The sequence below is a fragment of the Otolemur garnettii genome, unplaced genomic scaffold, assembly GCF_000181295.1.
Source record: "Otolemur garnettii isolate 467f Iridium unplaced genomic scaffold, OtoGar3 scaffold00015, whole genome shotgun sequence".
In the NCBI taxonomy this organism is placed as follows: Eukaryota; Metazoa; Chordata; class Mammalia; order Primates; family Galagidae; genus Otolemur; species Otolemur garnettii.
This window is the reverse complement of record NW_003852410.1, coordinates 15,489,831-15,510,124: the sequence shown is the minus strand read 5'-3', so window position 1 is coordinate 15,510,124 and position 20,294 is coordinate 15,489,831. Positions and strand designations below refer to the sequence as shown.

General features: G+C 43.5%; 1 non-coding gene across 1 annotated transcript; it reads right to left on the bottom strand.

The window, feature by feature from the left end:
* Positions 1-3,465: 3,465 nt before the first annotated feature.
* On the bottom strand, positions 3,466-3,606 carry LOC111723765. Its single transcript, XR_002772235.1, has one exon. It is a non-coding gene; the product is annotated as a U4 spliceosomal RNA (small nuclear RNA).
* Positions 3,607-20,294: the final 16,688 nt, after the last annotated feature.

Sequence of the window (20,294 nt, the reverse complement as noted above, 5' to 3'; positions counted from 1 at the left end):
GAGCAAAGCCAGAAGAGTAATTCCTGCTCTCATGGAACTTACATCCTAGTTGAGGAGGAACCAGACATATAAATAAGCAAAGCAGGGCAAAGTGAGAGAAAATGGAGCGAAAGGTGGGGCTATTTCACAAGGATAGCCAGGACACTCACAGAGAAGGTGACCTTGGAGCTGACACTGATGCCTGCTGGGGAAGAGCATCTTAAGCAAAGAGAATAGCCGTTTAGAGGCTGAGGCAGGCGTGCACTCGGCACAGAGGCCGCCAGCATGGCTGGAACAGAGTGAGTGCAGAGAACAGTAAGGTCAGCAGGTTAGTCAGCGGCCAGGCCGTCTGGGGCTTTCTGGGCCTAGAAGGACTGTGAGTTTGATTTTGCTGTGATGGGAAAGTGTTGGTGGGCGTGGGGCAAAAAATGGCAAGTGCTTATATGACAAAAGGGTCACTCTAGTACTGTCTGGGGACTGACCTGAGGAAGGAAAGAGTGAAAGCAGAGAGACCAGTGAGGGGGTCTCTGTGGTGGAGGGCAGAGAAGACTCAGCCGAGGAGGTTGAGGGGGAGGCGATGAGAAGTTGCAGGATTCCAAATGTCTTTTGAAATAGAGTCACCTGGGTGGCTGGGATGTTGGATGTGAGAAAAAGACAAGGGTCAAGGAGGATGACTCCAAGTTTTTAAACACGTGCCTCAAAATGAATGGAGGCCCCACTTAGTGAGATAAGGAGCCAGGTAGGAAGAACCGATTTCAGGCGGAAATTGAGAATTTGGTTTTGACATGTACTTTGTACTTTTCTCTTATCATGGCAAAATTTACATGAGATTTGCCATTTTAACCATCCAGAAATGTACAATCCAGTTGCATTAATGATGTTTTCACTATCACCACCATCTAGTTCCAGAACTTTCTCATCATCCCAAACAGAAATTCTGTCCCGATTAAACACTAATTCCCTCTTCCCTTCCTCCTTCCACTCCTGGTAACTTCTTTTTCACCTTCTGTTTCTATTGTAAGTTTAAGATGGGTACCAGACATCCAAATGAAGAAACTGAAAGCCAGGTGGGTGTATGAATTCTAGAGTTGGAGGGAGACATGAGAACTAGAGATATAATGTGGCACAGTGATCGTACCATTCCCAGTGATGAAACTGAGTACGTGATTCTCAGGCTGTGCAGCCCAGACGCAGTGCTTGGCACACAGTAATGCTTCAATAAACATCTGTCCAGCTGGGAAAGGAAACTTTCCGCTCTCTAGCTTGAAGGGACAGCCATTCATTAAACAAGACTTAAGGAGTACAAGCCTTTAAAATAAATAGCTCTCTTTCTTGGGGGGAAAAATGCCTGAACCAATTCTAAAATACACAGGCACTTCCTTTGCACTTTTCAGAAATAATTTTGATTCCTGATCTCTTTGGCTAATGATTGTGCCAAAATCCAGTGCCACTTGATACCACACTGTTATTTAAATAGGATAAGAGTGATGCCCCCAGATCAGCTCAGAAAATAGGCGAAGAGTTTCTGTCTAAAACCAGGCATTCCACTGGGCACAATGGCTCACAACTATAATCTGGGCACTCTAGGAGACCCAGGTGGGTGGATTAATTGAATTCAGGAGTTCGACACCAGCCTGAGCAAGGGCAAAACCCCATCTCTACTAAAAATGGAAAACTAACTGGTTATTGTGGTGGGCACCTGTAGTCTCAGCTACGGGGGAGGCTGAGGCAAGGGGATCACTTGAGCCCAAGAATTTGAAGTTGATGTGAGCTACGATGCTATAGCATGCTACCCAGGGCAACAGTTAGATTGTCTCAAATAAATAAATAAATAAATAAAGGGGGGGGGAGGAAGGGAGGGAGAAAGATAGGCATTCAAAGTGTTTCAAAATTGCCAACCTCTATTCAAATTACTTGAGGGGCATTTGAAGAGCAATGTGATCATGCAAGGAGGTAAAAGTGTGGCTACCAAGATGAGGTTCTGAGAGAGATTTGAATGTTTTCTATACAGAATGATCTTCAAGTGCTACATCTTGACCATCTCAAGATGGTCGTATGTGGGCAGCAACCCTGTGCCTTACCTATGTGGGCAATGCATAGTCAGGACATGGGAGATGGGGGTGGAATTGCTCTTTGGGTGATGACACTGGAATCAGCTTCTCTAGCCATGCAGCCACAAGTAATTTGGGGATATGTACTTGACATGGGAAGATTCCAGAAGCCTGAGCTGTGGACTTAGTAACACAGCATCCTTTGATCATTTGCCTTCCATTACATCTGTAACTAACCAGAGGTTATTATCCACTAGAACCACGCTACCGCCTGTAAGTTCAACTGAAATGGCCTCTTCAGCATAGGTAGAATCTGCAAACCTCAGAGTAGAGAGGTACAAGTCAGGTAAGTCTTCACATACTCCAGTTTTGGGGCTTCCATGAGAAGTAAAACCTGTTCCCAGTAAAATCATTAGTGCCTTCTCTGAGTCATCACACCTTCCCAGCTCACCGTGGCTGGCCTGTGGTGCTAAAGTTTCCCCCATTAGTAATAAGCCTAGAGACCAAACATTTTCTGGAAGGCAAGAGAGAATTTTCAGTTACTTGAGTTGAAATTTGAACTTTGAAAGCAAAGATACACTTGCCTACTTTGAAAAAAAGGAAAACCTCATCAGTTTAAAAGGCTAGTAATCCAACTCAAAATGTGCATAGAAAATTTAATGTACCTTCTCCCCGAAATTTCATCATTGGGTTTGGAACTTTCTGATGAAGTCAGAAGAGGAAGGTAAGGGACTATCATTTCTACATGTTCTTTTTTTTTTTTTTTAACAGTGGAAAAATATATTTAGGATAGATTCCACAAAATACTTTCTTAACCTGGTGCTATGTTGAGTCACTGCCCACCTCCAGATACAAATTTCCTTGGAATACATGAGGCTCTACCTGTTTTCAGTAATGATAGAAAAAATCATTTTCAATGCTATTGTATTGTGAAAAGACTTAACAGACCAAAATAAATGCTAAAATTTCTGTTTCTGAATGTGTTTGCAAAACACAGGGATTTGTATCACTAATGATAGCCAATGAAGAAAACGAACATGTCACACACGATGCACCAAAAGCATTTTGTAACAAATTCCACTGCAAATCTGCAAGGCAGAAATGTTTTCCAAAAGACGGAATCATTTCAATTGCCTCAGGGTTTTTGAATGAACCATATATTTGATGTAAAAACATTTTCAATCATGTGTCCCATTTTAAAGCTCTTTGTAAGTTATCATGACCCTACTAAACAATGTGGATGTTCACTATTAGTAAAAAAATGTAAACTTGACTTTTTCTGCTGTCATGGCTTGGAGTATGTCATATCATCAAATGGAGACTCTCAGCCACACAAGTTTATTAAGCCAAACACACAGCTTTATAACATTTTCTCAGGAAATAATTAATGCAGTAAAGAGGTTTTAAATATATATATATTTTTTTCTTTTTTCAGTCTCCGTAGAGACTGTCAAAAATTGCCAGTGCTGACTATATTTCAAGTTGTCACAGTGGGGTATTGGGGAAAGTTTTCAGTTAGCAATAATTTGCCTCAGATCAATCTCATTGGCTACATTCTAGAAGTCCAAATGAAGATGATAGGAAAAAATCTACATTGCTTGATATTACCCATATTGGTCAAACTATAGCAAGTGTATCTCAGCCTCTGGGACTTCAAGCAAGCCTTCAATTTAGATGAAGAAGGAAGAACATATTTCCTTTTAGAAGATATGAGGTGGTTTCAATCTGTTGTCTAAGTTTATCAAACCTATAGGGTGCAGAATGGAAATCATGGTTGATAAGACTGAAGATATAATAGGATAAGGTTTAGGTTTTGTTCGTTTGTTTTGGAGATGGAGTCCCACTCTATCACCCAAGCTGGTATGCAGTGGCCTCATCATAGTTTACTGAAACCTTGAACTCCTGGGCTCAGGCAATCCTTCTGCTTCAGCCTCCCAAGTAGCTGGAACTTGTAAGGACCCACCATTATGCCTGGCTAATTGTTCTTTCTTATATTTTTTCTTGAGACAGAGTCTCACTCTGTCACCCTGGGTAGAGTGCTGTGGTATCATCATAGCTCACAGCAACCTCAAAGTCTTGGGCTCAAGCAATCCTCCCAAGTAGCTGGTTCTACAGGTGCTCACCACAAGGCCCAGTTAATTTTTCTATTTTTAGTAGAGACAGGGTCTCACTTTTGTTAAAGCTGGTCTCAAACTCCTGAAGTCAAGCAATCCTCCCTCCTTGCCTCCCAGAGTGCTAGGATTCCAGGTGTGAGCCACTGTGCCTGGCCAAAGGTTAGCCTGGAAATTCACAGGCACAAACTTTTATGTTTTTAAATTAATTCAATGTTGGGAAGACCTGCGCTGATGTCGGACTCTTTATATAGTTTACTTAACCCACTTAGTGTGAATATTCCCCTATTGTACTGCAGAAATATTATTAATGTGTCAGCTATGGGGTACATAATACATGGTCTATGTGTCATAAATCCCCCAAATTTTAAATTTCTGGCCCCAAGGATTTCAGGTAAGGAATTAGGATCTGTAAATATGAACTTTCATGCATTTATGAACTAGGATATAACTTTCTCCAACTGAGAAAAAAAAATATTCCCTATTGGGGAAAGGTCTAAAATAGTATTTCTGTCTCTCTCTCTTTTTTTTTTTTTTGAGACAGAATCTTACTCAGTTGCCCATGGTGGCATCAGCCTAGCTCACAGCAACCTCAATTTCTTAGACTCAAGAGATCCTCTTGCCTCAGCCTCCCACGTAGCTGGAACGACAGGCATCCACCACCACGCATGGCTAGTTTTCAATTTTTAGTAGATGTGGAGTCTTGCTCTTGCTCAGGCTGGTCTTGAACTCCTGAGCTCAGGCAATCCACCTGCCTTGGCCTCCCTGAGTGCTGGGATCACAAGTGTGAGCCACTGCGCCTAAAACAGTATTTTCAAAATAACATTTATGAAGACAATAAGCTCCAGTGGAGGCAGGTCCTTAGTATTCTCAACTAAGCAAGCAGTTGGAGGAACAAAACCTGCGAGTGATTTCACAACAGCGTTTTTGCCAACAGAAAGCAGAGGACACAAGTCTTTTAAGAGGCAAATCACTTCTCTTTTCCCCATCCCCAGACAAACATTTAATGTTCCTTAGGTGCTGAGAAGCACATGTCTCTATCCCTCTGTGCTCACAAGAGGAGGTGAGAAGCTGTAATCATCCTCCTGTCCACTTCCCCGGAGGAAGACAGGTCATTACTCCATTTCCGCTCCAGACCCTCTGGTGTGTGGTTTGCCCAAGACACTAGCCTAGACTATATTCCCCTAAACGGAGGCTTAACCCATGCAAGACATAACCCACTGGTTTTTGTGTCAGCTAGACGTCAGGCTCTGCGGGCTTCCAAGAATACATTACCATGCATGAGCTTCCTAGACAACAACATCCCCTGACTGGATTTCTGATTGGATTTTGCCCAGTTTTTCAGTTACCTGATGGTCCATCTATTTTCTGTACCAGGGCAGTGGGGAGAAAAATCAGTAAGAAAAGGAGCCTGATGCTACCACAGGAAGGCAGGCTCCCCAATGGCCCCCTCTTAGCCAAGTGCAGTCCTGCTGTTTGCAGCAACACTAAGCATTCCAGAAAGCCATCTCCTGGATGTGCCGACAGCAGCCTGCACCTCTCCCCTGGGCACACAGTACTGAACAGCGCCTGGATACCAGCTTACATGAAAAGCATGTACCTGATTCTGTGCCAAGCCAAAGAGAGGACCCACTTGGTATCACAATAGCCTGAGATCTCCAAGAAACCGATTTAAAAAAAAAAAAAAAAAAAAAGCTTTTCTATGAAGCCAGAAAGCACACTGGTGAGTCTGTTGTTTTCAGCTGCACCTGAAGCTATGGAGCCCCTACAGAGTAATTTAGATGAGGTTTTTCTCTCTTTTTCCTCTTTAATCTCTAAGGAATTGCCACTACGCTGGGGCCACGTTGGCAGAGGCAACTCCGACTGAGCCCTTCTCAAAGACAGCATGGAAAAAAAAAAAAAGTCCCGCTGCATCAGTATCCCCAAGTACTTTTTATTCCCCAGTGCCCATCTGTAAAAGGCAACGCTCGCTTTGTGACAAACAAGAGGATAAATGTGCTAGCATTCAGACTCCACACCAGGCCCTGCAGAGCTGGCCACTTTACTGAGAATCCCTACATTACCTTGTGTGATGACGGGAAAGCAAGGAAGAAGGGGAGAGGGTTCAACCGGGCTTTCATTCTGTCCTTAGTTATTATATGCCTGAAACGGAACCAAGAGTGGAAAACACCTTTCCATTTCTGCACTTGCTGTCTGGGGCTGATTTTCTCTTTTTATTATTTTGTAAAAACCTTTTCTTTCAGGTTATATTGGAATGTTTTCTCTGAAATGCAAAAAGGCCTGTCTGCATTGAATTCCTGGATAGCTTCTCACTGATTAAAGTCTGGTTCGCATATAACATGCTCTTAACACGTTTCCTAGTTAATGTTTCTCTGTGAGAATAATTCCTGTGTGCTCACCTGCAAACCTGGTGACATACTGTTAATCCTCTCAGTCCCTATACCAGATAGCTGACTCTTCCCATAATTTATGTTACAGTGCCATCTTATGGTAGTTTATGGCCACCATTTTTAAAAACTCAGGGCTGTCTCTTCTGCTTTTTAAAGAAACATATAGATTTTAAAAATCATCTTTCATTAATCACACCAGATAAACGTCAAAACGGTGGTCTGTAAGTAAGAAAGCTGTTTCAGTGCCTGCTAAAGGTCAAACACCACAGAGGGTATCTGAGCAGCCACACAGACCTTGAAGACAACTGATTAATTTTTTTCAAGACATTTATGTTCTCATTCAGTGACTATTACTGCATAATCCGACATTTCAGAAGCAGCGTTCTCTGTGAATGCCATGACGTATTTGGGAAGAATATCAGAGGGAAAGTCTGTTCTAAGTAAATGGTTTGTGGCCCAGAATTTCCAGCTCTGCCTTCTCATTGTGCATTTCTCCCTCCACATCTCAAAAAACCCACAAAACTCGAAGGACCCATATCAGCATGACACAAGGAAACCCAACCCCACTTTTAAGCCCGATCATTTGCAAATGTATTTCAGTCCCAGGTTTAATTCTAGGAGAAGATTCCTTGGAGAAGCCTCATTCCGGAAGTCTGCCTGCCAATTTCTGGAGGCTTTAAGGCTTGTTTCCTCTTTCTCCTCCAGGTTTCTTTCCACCCACAAAGTTAACGTGCATCGTGAATGGGCCTGAATTTAATTCCTTCATCAGGACTTGCCAGTTCTGTGGCTGCACCGCCAGTCACTCTCAGGAATGCACAGGAAAAAGATGATTTCAATTCCAGGTTTGTTGAGGGGAGGCGGGGGGGAGTTCTGGGCAAATGAAATGAGTTCATGAGACAGGGATCTGGGAAGATCTGGGGTGTTAGTGAGGGTTTTATTAAAGTGAATGCCCCATCCTCTCTCCCGACAAAACAGTCCAATAGCTAGCACAGGGATCGACTGCTAACTCTCACATTCAAGAAGTCTTTTGTTCACATCCATCCCCTTCCCACATTGCCCCGTTTAATGCCTCATCATTCCTATAGGATCAGAATGAAAAGTTTGAGCTGAGGGAGCAAAGGAGGGAGGGCATCCTTCAGCCTTCCACGTATGGACTCCCCTCCCCTCTTCATACAGATACAGAACACACAGCGCTTCATTACGAAGGGAAAGAAATTAATATGCATTTAACTAGATGCAAAATGAGAACTTTGGAACAAAAGCAGTTTAAAAAAAGGCTTTTGAATGTCAAATATTTCTTGAGTTCTTCCTGCCCTGTCATAATTGAAATGCTTTCCTTTTTAACCGCTCTGTTTTCCATAATGGTATGGCTCACAAGCTCAAATTAACAGTCTTAATAAGTCATGGCAGGTTTTGTTTACTTGGGTTCCGCTTTCTTCATTCTTTCCTCTCGGTCCCCCTTTCCTCCCTTCCCCCACCTCTGCTTTGCTCAGAAACTTACCTTTGCTGACCTTTCTCTTCTCTCCCGTTTGGGGGCTGTTCTTGCTTCAGTCCCTGCACTTAAAATGTTCTTGTCTCTTCAACTGTCAGCCCCAAATCTGCAGGGGCGTGCTTGGTGCCCACATTTCCCCCATCTTTTTGTGCAGTGTGTGTGTTTGTGTGTCTGTTGTTGTTTTCCCCCCTTGAATTAGAAGAACACATTCAGCTGAGTCTGAACTGACTGTACCCATTAGGCATTCTTAAAGTGCAGATCGGCTCCACAAACGACTCTGTGCAGATGCAAAACTGACATCCTGGGTAGCCTCACCCCCCTCCACACACATACATGTGTATGCTTTTTCATTGCTATTCCAATTTAAATTTCTCAGTCTACCAGTCAAAAGAGATGATTTTTCTAATATCCATTCTGCAAACTCCATCTGGGATCCCCCAAACAAGCTGTGTTCTTCTGTTCCTTTCACATGCAGGGATTATAAAAAGTCTGCAAGAGGAGCAGGAAGGAGGTCAGATCCTCTTGGTCCTGAACCATGAGCATTTTAATGCCTGGAAACAAGAAGGGTAGCTGAATGGGGAAGAGGACATAATTGCCCACTTAGGAGTGACCCCTCCCTCACCTCATCCAGCCCACTGATCTGGTGCCAATCACCTTGAGAAAGCCCAAGTTACAGTCCTCAAAAAACCAGAAGCGAGGAGCATCTACTATGATCACAATTACCCTACAATGTTCCTGCATCGCAGGATTACTATCCTTCCAAGCTTTCGGCCTAGTGTCTTGTGTGAACAGAGAACCAGATGGGAGTTTTGGGGGCTAAAATGGATCCACCAATTATTTATAGATTCGGACTAAAAATCATGTGAACCGCCTTCTGTGGAGTTCCATCTTCCGAGAACAGACTTGAAATAGACATAGTTGTGGAAAGTCTTGGAATCATTTAGAATAATCCTGAACATGGTTTTGCAAATAGGGAATGGTGGAGTGAAGCCTAAAGAATTTTAGAAGCCCCTTCAAAAAGAAGGGCAGAGTCTTAGAACGATCTTTTGGAATTCTCTACAATGAAACCGTGGGGGATAATTTTATATCTTGTTCATTTTAATAGCATTTACTCCTGGACATTTTTTCCTGCTGAAAAAACCTTGAGAGTTGAGAAGACTGCTTGCAGAGCTAAGTGTCCCCTGCTTTGCAGGAGAAGGAAATTGTTCCTAGTGCCTTGCATATGATGGGGACTCAACATTTACTGAAAGGATGAAAGAATAAAAACAGACCTTCTTTTATTAGTACTAAGTATATAACTTAAGTGTTGTTTGAAGAAGTTTCCTCAGGTTCCCCTTCTTATTTTTTTAACTTTGACATGTATTTTAGACTTTTTGGATTTTTTCTGGGGGTGGGTGGCAATATTTATTGAAGGATTTTTGTGCTGTAGCTACTATACCAAGTACTTTACACCGGGGTTGCTTCAACAACTAGATACCTTTATCCAGTTTACCGTGGAACAATAACCTGGTTGAAAGAGGTCCGGGGGTCACCCAGCCCTTCTAATCCCAAATGCTCTTAAGGTGTTTGTTGTGTTCTGATTCATAATTGAGAAATGCTAAGTTCTGTCATACTCATAATTTGAAAAATTAAGATAAAGAAAAATTAAGATAAAGAAAAATTTTTGAGAATGGCTAAGGCCATTATAATTTTTTAGGGATGTTTACATTTTCATAGATAAAAAACAATTTAAAGGAATAAAAAAATCCTGTGCTTTTAAATATTTTTAAAAATTTCTTTAACAGTCTCCTGGAGGCATGGACAGGAGACAGCTGCCTAGCTCTGAACTGCTCTCTGCAGACTCTATTAACACATTCATTCATTTTGTCCACAAGCTACCCGAAAAGGCTTAAAAGGAAAATTTAGAAATGAACTTGTAACATTCCTGAGTTGTGGTGTTGATTCTAAAATAGGCTATTTATACTGATTTAATTTTTACTGATATCCATTTGAACATGTATGGTATCCCCAAACTTGGGGGAAATTAATAACTTTAATTAGCATTTACTCTCCCCTTGGGAAAAAAGCTTCACTCATCAGAAACTGAGTATTTTGCCATGCTATCAAACTTGCTTGGAATCAAAATAAACTTTTACATTTTCCTGGTTAAGTAAACTGTCAGGAACACTGGTATTCCAGGGATCTGACTCCCAGGAAGCATAAGGTGCTAAGTGAGCCAGGTATAAAGAACTTAGGAGTTGATACAATTCTAGGCCCTCTGCTCCATGTGGTTTGAATAATGTCAGCTGAAAGAAATAAATTTTCTACAAATTACAATAAAGCATGCATTGAGTTATCAATATTCACTTTCTATGGGGTCATGTCAAGTCAATCACCTAAAATTTAAAAGGCCCTGTTTTTATGATGTCCAGAACATTGCAAATGTGTAAACACATCTTTCCTCTGAGTTTTAAATCCCCTTGCACCGCAATTTATTTTCCCACTGTCATGGCATGGAGTGTTGTGGGATTATGAGTGTGTGTGTGTTCTCTGCTCATTCTTTGTGCTTCAATTGAGCACACCTTAGATCATCCTTGACAAGAGAGTAAAGGTTATCATTAGCATGTTGAATAATGGATGGGGTCCATTGTATTTTCTTGTTTAGGAAAATAAATCATCCTGAAAACTTTTATTATGTTCTGTGTAAAATGGAAGCACATCAGCACTTGTTATGTTTTCCTCTCCTGAGTTGGTTTGGCAGGGCGCCTTGGGCTGGAAAGAACAGCCAGGGGTTGCCAAGCAAGGGCTGGCTTGATTCCTCGCCCGTTCCTCTAGGGGATGTAAACATCCTGCCCTGGAACACTTCACCAACCTGTAGCTAGAAAACTCTCATGTACCACGGTGCAGCTGGGAGAACTGGAAACCGTGAGTCACAGTACCAGCAAGACCCTGCTGGGTAAAGAGGAGGTCAAATCCATCCTGCCCAGCCCCCAAGATGCGGGCAGCACTGAACTTAGGGGAGACACATGCAGGAATCAAGTGTAGAGGAAGGACGAGGAAGTTGAGGTTTACTGAAGATACACACCCCATACTGTGTCATGCACTTACACATGCATTTGCTGGTGTGGTGTTGAGTAGGGCTGCTCAGAGAAAGACTCACTCAAGTTCCACCACTCACCAGTTGCACAGTCTTGGAAAATTTGCTTAATCTAAGCCTCAGTATTTTCATCAGCCAAGTGGAGATGGACCAGTTAAAATATTGAAATCCTTTCATATCAGGAGGGTAGGAGCAGTTGTGTCCTGGGGACACACATCCTCCCATAGTCCTGGCTGAACCAGCCCCTCCCTGGGAGCCACCCCACAATCCAGGAGCTTGAAGACTCGAGCACAAAGAAGTCACTAGATCAGTGATTTTCACCTGGTGTGCGATGGCACTTTGGTGTGCTATGAGAGAATCTTAGCCGTGCGGTGAACAATTTTAAAGATCATTTATTATTTTCAAAACATGTTCAAAGCACAGCAAGTATATTCTTTTTTTACTTTAAAAAGAAATCAACATAGAAGTTTCACTAGGTTCAAGTGTACCATGAGATATAAAAGGTTGAAAAACGCTATCTAGGGCCTGTCTGGTGGCAAGGGCTGGTATGGTCTCATTGACTGGTACCCATGTCATCTCAGCTGCTATACTCGCTAGCTTCACAGGGCTGTCATAGGCACAGAGGTGCAGTCTATAAAGTCTATTACATGAGTGATCATCATAGTTTTCCCCTGGTATATATGGGGAAAGCCAGGCTAGACCAGGTTAAGCAATATTATCAATACCATTATTATAGAACGATGGAGTGAGTTTGGCAGGGGCCCAGCTATTCTTTTTGACTATAAGTTGACATGATGCCATTCTCATGTTTGGGTACTCTGAATGAGCAGTGAGTGGTACCTCTGAACTCAGAGCGGGGCTAGGGGAGAAAAGGTGTGAGAAAATTTAATACCTAATTTCATATTGCCAACAACATTATTTGCTTGAAAACTTGTATCAAGGTAGAATACTGCCAAGGTATATTAAAAACAATAGAACTTCACTAATGAGACCTGTGATTCTCCTGTGGTCTATGTGGTCGCAACACAGATCCTATGCCCTTCTTCCTGAGACACAGTCTTCTGATCCCATGTCCTGCTTCTCTACCAGCTGCTAGTACTTGAGTATGAAGTGGTCCCTGGGGGCAGGAGGATGCATCTATGAAAATTGAACATAGGCAGTTAAGTTTTCTTAATGGAATGCGGAAGAGGAAGGAGCATTATGGGGTGGGAGGGAGAGGCTATTTCAAAAGTAATCTAGGACTTTGCTACTTGCCACATAGTTCATAGACCAACAGCTTTCGCATAGCCTGGGAGCCTGTCAGAAGTCATCATCTTGGCCAGGCACAGGGGCTCACACCTGTAATCCCAGCACTCTGGGAGGCCAAGGTGGATGGATTGCTTGAGCTCAGGAGCTGGAGATTAGCCTGAGCAAGAGCAAGACCCCATCTCTAATAAAAATAGAAAAACTAGCCAGGCATTGTGGCGGGTGCCTATAGTCCCAGCTATTAGGGAGGCTAAAGCAAGAGGATTGCTTGATCATGAGTTTAAAGTTGCTATGAACTATGACACTACAGAACTCTACCAAGGGTGACAAAGTGAGACTCTGTCTCAAAAAAATAAATAAATAAAAAAGAAGTCATAATCTAAGTCCCACTCTGGTCTTAAGGATCAGGGTCTGTATTTTAATCAGACACCCAGGCAATCTGTATACACATTGCTATTTGAAAAGCTCTAGGTGGCCCAGCCTCTGCTCACCCTCTGTGGGTGGGAGTTGGTGAGGGTGGTGTGAGCAGAAAATGAAGTTGTAAGAGATGGGAAGGTACCCGAGTGTTTGCCTAAGAGGTTATCGTGTTGGATCGGCTGGAGGGAGGAGAAATCTGTTCTCAGATGATGAGCAGGCTGCGGGTGCAGTTGCACACAGCATGATGGCCATCTGTGTATAAAAAGTGGAGCCGAAAAAAAAGCAAGCAGGCAGAGAAAGAAACGGTGTGCAGGAGTGTGGAATTGCCACAGAGCTAAGCGCAGCCAGGTGTTTAAGCGGGAAAGCCCGTCTTGAAGATCAAAGGCAAGTCAATTGTAAGAGAAAACATCTTGCCCACCAAACCGGGGCCCTCTGAATGGAGAGAGTGCGACATCTGAATAGACCAGATGTTAGCAGCCGAGGGATCCTTAGAGCCCAGAATAAACTCGCCTAAATAGCTCCGTGGCATCAAAACCTCATTATCTGCCAGGCCCACCGCTAAATACAAACACAGGTTCTATCAACAGATGTGAAAGAAGTCCTTCCAGGCACCCAGCTGAGGCGGTGGGAATTTTCTGTCCCTGTGGTAAATGGGCAGTAATTAATTATAGGATAGACACTGATGCCCAAGAACTAAGTTGTCTCTTGCAGATGACAAGGAGATGTACTTTGGAAAGAGCTGTGTGAGCACTTCATGGTAACCAGTTTGGGGCCATGACAGGTGCGTCTCCTGGAGGCCTGACACAGGGCAGATGGGTTATTTTTGTACAGAAGAAGGAAGGTGCCAGCTCTGAAGTGTGTACCTCTCACGCCTGGACTTCAGCTCCAGTGTCCCAGTGCTGTCACTCCACCAGCAATCCAATGGAACCTTGGGGGACGGCAGGGATACGGGCATTTCATCACCTTGTGAATTCTCCACAAGTACAAGCTGGTCTCCTCTTAATTGCCCCCACAGAGATTCTCATAAATACATTTAAATATAATAATTATTATTGTTATTTTACTTTGTTCTTCTAGATGGCACTTTTTCTTCAAGCAGCTCAAAGAACTATTCCGAAATTATCCAATTAATCTTTGCAAAATGCCTGTGAAGAAGGTGGGTGGCAGTTTCTCTAAGTTTCTGGAGGAGAGAGAGGAACAAGTGAGGTTTAAAAGACTGTAGTAAAACGGGGTGGCCTAGAAATGGAAACTGAGGATCCCTGTTCCCTCAGTTTCCAAGTATATCATTATCCAAAGTACACATTGCTTAGGCCAGTACCCTAGTAGAAAGCACTAGCCTTCAGATCTTGGTGTCATCTCTCAGACATCCTACTTTGTTTAAGTCATTTATCCCCTCTGAGCTTCAGTTTCCCCATCTGTCACATGCAGAAGACACCTCAGTGAGGTGTGGAATAGAGTAGGTGTGCCCTGGCTGTTTGGGGTAGGGTGTTTTTGTTTTTCTGAGACAGTCTCACTGTGTTGCCCTGTGTTGAGTGCTGTGGTTTGATTATAGCTTACAGCAATCTCAAACTTTTCAGCCAAGAGATATTCTTTCCTCAGCCTCCTGAGTAGCTGGGACTACAGGAGCCTACCATAATACCTGGCTAATTTTTCCTATATTTTTAGTACAGATGGAGTCTCACCCTTGCTCAGGCTGGTCTGGATTGAACTCCTGAGCTCAAGCAATCCACCTGTCTGGGCTCCCAGAGTGCTAGGATTATACGTGTGAGCCAATGTGCCTGGCCTCAGGGCAGGATTCTAAGTAGCTGCTTGGACTCTCTTTTCCAAGCCCTCCTCTCTTGGTTCCCATCGTCTCTGGAATCCAACCTCTACTGGGCTTTTTTGTAAGTTTTATGTATTGCAGTGTAAATGGCACATTTTGGTATGACATGGAGCAAGAGGGTCCAAGAATAGAGCTGGGCAACAGACAGCCTGGTTCAGATCTCGGCTCCAACACTTCCATATCCTGTGACTTTGGCCAGATCAGTTATGCACTCTGGGCCTCTGTTTCCTCATATGTAAAACTGAGATGGTGATGATTCGGTGAGATAGCATGGAAAAAGGATGTGGCATTGAGTAGATGCTCAACAAATACATAGAAAGTGGTTAAGAGAAAGAGCCTGGGGTCAGACTGTCTGTATTTGAATCCTGAGCTCACTGCTTTCTTGCTAAGTCATCTTGGACAAGTCATTTCACCTCACAGGATAAGGAAGGTTCCTATGAGGATTAAGCAAGTTAATGCATGTAGCTTAGAGTCTGGCACAGTCCACGCTTGATAAATGTCATCATCAATCCCATTACAATTATTAATTTCTTATTTCTATTTTGTCTTGCAGAGCCATAAACATTGCCCTCCACCTGCAAGAAAGGAAGATTAGTCCACAATGTAAGAATGTAAGGGCAGTGTGGAGGGGAAATAGCTCCACAGTAAATATAGGGCCACTTCCCACAGTAAATTGAAAGGAATGTCTATGAGCTGGAAAGCACTCCCTCTGGAATCAGAGAGGGCTGTGGCCTGCCACTCCCAAGTGGCAGCGAGTGATGCTGGGCAGGCACTTTTCTTTTCTGTCAGGCAACTCACCGGCAAAGCAGTGCTAACCGGCTAACTGCTTTGACTTGTTAGAATGATGACATGAGGCTCAGCACCCATAGCACAGTGGTTATGGTGCTAGCCACATACACTAAGGCTGGTGGGTTCAAACCCGGCCCAGGCCAGCTAAACAATAATGACAACTGCAACAAAAAATAACTGGGTGTTGTGGAGGTTGCCTGTAGTCCTAGCTACTTGGGAGGCTGAGGCAAGAGAATTGCTTAAGACCAAGAATTAGAGGTTGCTGTGAGCTGTGATGCCACAGCACGCTACGGAGGAGACACAGTGAGACTCTGTCTCAAAAAAAAAAAAGAAAAAGATGACATGAGCTAACATACACAAGCACTTTGTAAACTCTTAAATGCTACATATATTGAAAGCATTATAAATTTAGAAACAACAGTTATACTTTAAAAGCATACACAGATCTAAATTTTCAATTGAACAAGGGAAAACACAACACTTTCTTCTATGTGTGTTGCTATCTTTTGTGCCTTTGAATTACAAAATAAAATTTTAAAAGCTCTTGTCTCAGGTAAGAGGAGAAGAAGGAAGGCATTTTAATTTCCGGTGGTGCCAGCACATGGGGTTTGAGCTTCACCACCAGCTGCTGTAAAACCAAACCAAACAAACAATATATCCACCCACCCAAAGTAACTCAAAGTAACTCTGGATTTCTCTTTGCTGAGTTTCCTGTGAATACTTCAAAGCACAGAGAATTTGCAGATGTCTTGGTGGTGATTTCCCTTTAGCAAACACGTGGGAAATACTCCAATAAGAGAGAAACCAGCTCCATGAAAGAAGATTCAGGGGCAGAAACAGAGGGAAGGTGGTTTGCAAGCTGAGCCCAATGAGCCCAGTAGCCTGATCCTCATTTCTCAGATGCCTGGCACACATGTGCAGCTGGGGTCCAATTCTTCAGCTCACCTAAAGCATTTACAGCAAGGAAACATTTCTTGGGTTCTAGCCTATGAATAGTCAAAACTGAACTTGACTAGAAAGAATTATATTAAATACTTCACCAGTGCCAAGACCCTCCCTGCAGGCTGCTGCCCCATCAGGAGAGAGGAAGAGGAGCCTGCCTGCTCCTCTTTAGGGGAGGGAGTGAGGCTTGGGGCACTGGGCAAAGGATGGGTCCAGTTCCTATTATACTATTTCCAAATTTGTATTTCTTTTACATTTTCCCTTCTCCTCCAAAAGCAAATTTTCTTAAATGTGAAGTTAGGGAAATTTTTACCCTGAGCTTCTCTAAAGCTCTAACACAGAGAGTAAATATGTACCTTCAGGAAAGTTCCATTTGTGGATTAAAATCTGCTTTTTTGAATCAAGAACCAGCTCATCCTTTCAAAGTAAGAATTTATTACAAAACCATAACATCGTCTACAAAACTACACACAAGAAACATTGAGGGTCCGTGCAGTCAGCAAAACAAAGGCAAGGAAGGCCTTTGGGGGTTTCTAATAGTGAGGATAGAGCCTGGGGAGGCTTCTCATACCCCCAGGTCTCTCTCCCTAGATGTCAGGATGCCTCGCAAGGCAGTGGCCTCAATTTTGGGTTGACCCCCGTTACAGGACAGAGTGAAGCTTCTCCATCCACTAGGTCACCAAACCCTCAGGGCCAACCAGGCCATTACCTACCAGACGCCCTGCCTGTCTGCTTTCAGTTCAACTCCTTTTATGCAACAAACATCTCTGGGACACTTGCTGTGAGCCAGGCAGAGTGGCCATCTCAGTGCATAACACGGTCTCTGCCCTCATCTAGTCTGCTGGGAGGGACCAGCAGTATGCTAAACACCACACTGGTAGAGGTACAGGGCTCTCAGTGACAACAGAAGCCGGCACCCATTGAGGAAGGCAGGTAAGTGGTGGGAAGAGGGAGGTGGGAGAGCAGCATTGGAGGTGGGCCGCCTGTGCAACAGCACCCTGGGCTGGCCACTGACCTCCAGGGAGACAGGCAGGGCTTGAGGAGCAAGAAAAGGCTGGAGACTTAGCTCCTTGCAGGCTAATTAAGGAGTCAGGACTTTATCCACAGGGCAAGTAGTGCCAGGGCATCACGAGATCCAGCCCACTGGTTTCTTAGCTTCTGCTAATTGCTGAAATGTATTGAACCTGACTACATCCAAAGCTTAGGATACTATAACATGAAGACAATACCATGATCTTCTTCATTCCACAGCTGAAAAAACTGAGGTTTTGGAGTTAGGTAGCATGCCATAAATGTCATCCAGCTATGGGGCCTTGATGCTAAAGGGGATCTTTTGGGGTTTGCCACAGTGAGTCAATGCCTTCTATTTTTGGAATCATCTTCATGATTTCACGCCAGCTGAGGGTAAAATCCTGGCCTAGCCACAATGTTCCATCCTCTGGCCACAGCTATTAGCTTAGGAATATGTATGTGAATCCCAAGAGTCCATTAGAACTAAGAGTACACAACCTTGGGAACTCCTGAGACTGCTGAGAGAGGCCCACTGACTCTTTTGGACTTACAGTGGGAGGATGTAGATTTCACTAGAGAATGAAGACAATGCAGAAGAGAAGAGTCCAGAGAGCAGGTCTCCTGGATCACATTGTGCCTGAAGCCACTGCTCCATGACCGTCCAGTTATGTCACAACTATTTTTTGCCTTACTATAGTTGGTTTTCTGCCGCTTACTCCTAATGCATTAGCCATAGTGTAATGGCGCTCAGGGTGACCCTCTCCACTTTACCCCTAAAGATATGAGCTACTGAAATTGACTTATTTTGTTATATTCTTGCATTAAAAAGTTATCTCAGTGATAATTTCAATCACAGAACAAATTGATTACTGAAGATAAAAGGAATACAGAACACAAAACAATGATAAAATTATAGCTATGTAGGAAAAAGGAAACTGGCTGTAGGGTGAGCAGAATGAGGTACAGTTTCTGCCCTGGGGCTCACTAGCTCTGTGACCTTGAGCAAAGCATCTTTCCTCTGTAAGCGTGGTACCCTTAACTATAAAATGATGGAGTGTCATTAGACGAGACCCTGACTTAGGATCCACCACCTCTCTCTAGGCTACTTTTGAATAAAAGTTGGCTAACACTGGCCAGGTGCAGTGGCTCACACCTGTAATCCTAGCACTCTGGGAGGCTGAGGTGGTAGAACAGCCTGAGCTTAGGGGTTGGAATGAGCCTGAGCAAGAGCAAGGCCCTGTCTCTACTAAAAATAGAAAAGCTAGCAAGGCAGGTGCCTTGTGGCAGGTGCCTGTAGTCCCAGATACTCAGGAGGCTGAGGCAAAAGGATCTCTTGAGCCCAAGAGTTTGAGGTTGCTGTGAGTTATGATGATGCCATGGCACTCTACCCAGAGCAACAGAGTGAGCTGTCTCAAAAAATAAAATACAGTATAAATTGGCTAATGTAGATTAGAAAGCCCTTCCATATCCAAAGGTAAATAGCAGTTTAACTTCCTTCTAGGAAAGTCCACACCTGGTAACAGGCAGGTGCTGCTAAGAAATGCTCATCACTGGGCTTGTGCCCCAGAAAATGGGATTATGCAACTGACAAACTCCAGAGGAACCCCAATGTGCACTGGGTCTTGGAAGTCTCAGTGGCAGCTCCAGGAGGGGGTGTCAGAGAGGGTCTGAGAACTCTCCAGCCTTGCTTGACCCCTACTATGCTTAAGAGGCAACAACACTCCACCACCTAGTCAATGGAGAGAGAGGATATTCCCCAGGTGGGCTCTTAACCATCACAGAACCTCTCTCCAGCAAACCCTCAGTATGAGCTCCCAAGGCCCAGCTGGTCTTGGTTTTCTCCTGATAATTCCAGCCGGTGAGCTGGAAGGCAGCCCACAGAGATCCCGTGAAAAGCACACTGGTTAGTTTACAAACGCTGACACTGACAGGTTGCACATGGGTAGTGACTTTCACAGGATCTAATGGGCTGAATGCTTTATTTACTGATTCTGCCAAAAACTAACCTGAGAATTTCTACGACTTTTAAAAATAGACACATTTCACCTATTTTTCAACTTCTTATAACGAAGAGAGTATACAAATCGGAGATCTGAAGTCTCTCACTGTAACAGACTTTTAACAGGATCTGCTTTTAAAACTCGTATTATTTTCCAACAGTTCAATCTTCGAGCTAATTATGCGTTATCTGCAACATGTGAGATTTTAAATTCTGTTTAAAATGAAATAGACAAATGGATACATGAAACGGCTATTGAGCCTTGTTAGAATGCGGGCATGTTATAATCAGAAGTCACTGACATCTTTCCACAGGCAGAAATCCAGAAATCGACTCCCCAGCTTCCAGGAACACAAGGGAACACTTTCACTTACTCCAAGTCCTGGGAAAGTCCTAATGGGATTTTAGCCTTTGCCATCTCGTTCTGAATGACATTCCAAAGTCGCTCAGTCTAGAGCTCCATGGGGCAAAAGGACCCAGACTATTTAGCAGAACAAAAAGGGGAAGATCAAAGTCATTAACTCCTGTTTTTATACTCTTTCTACAATACTCAAATTCTAACAAACTGTAGTCCCTTAGAAACTATTGTCAATACACAACTCTTATCCTGGTGACTGTGATTCTGCTACACAAACATCAGAGGCATAAACCATCCTTGAGCCCAAGACGCAACACTGACATGAAGAATAATTGGATTTAAAACTACAAACCTTCGCTGAAGTTTCCTCAGGGCCATACATTTCTGCCTTTTGGTGTGAATGTAAGGAAAATCTGTTGATCAAGGTGAGTGGCCACTTCATTATCAATAGGGAGGTTTCTAAACTCTGAAGCGTCAGGGAATTCTCCCAGATTCTGCCTGTCATCACGCCCTACCTCCACGTAGGAGCTGGGAGAATCCTACAGGTGTTGGAGACACCCACACAAATGGAAAACATAATGGCTACATTTCCTTTAAAGAATTTCCTACACG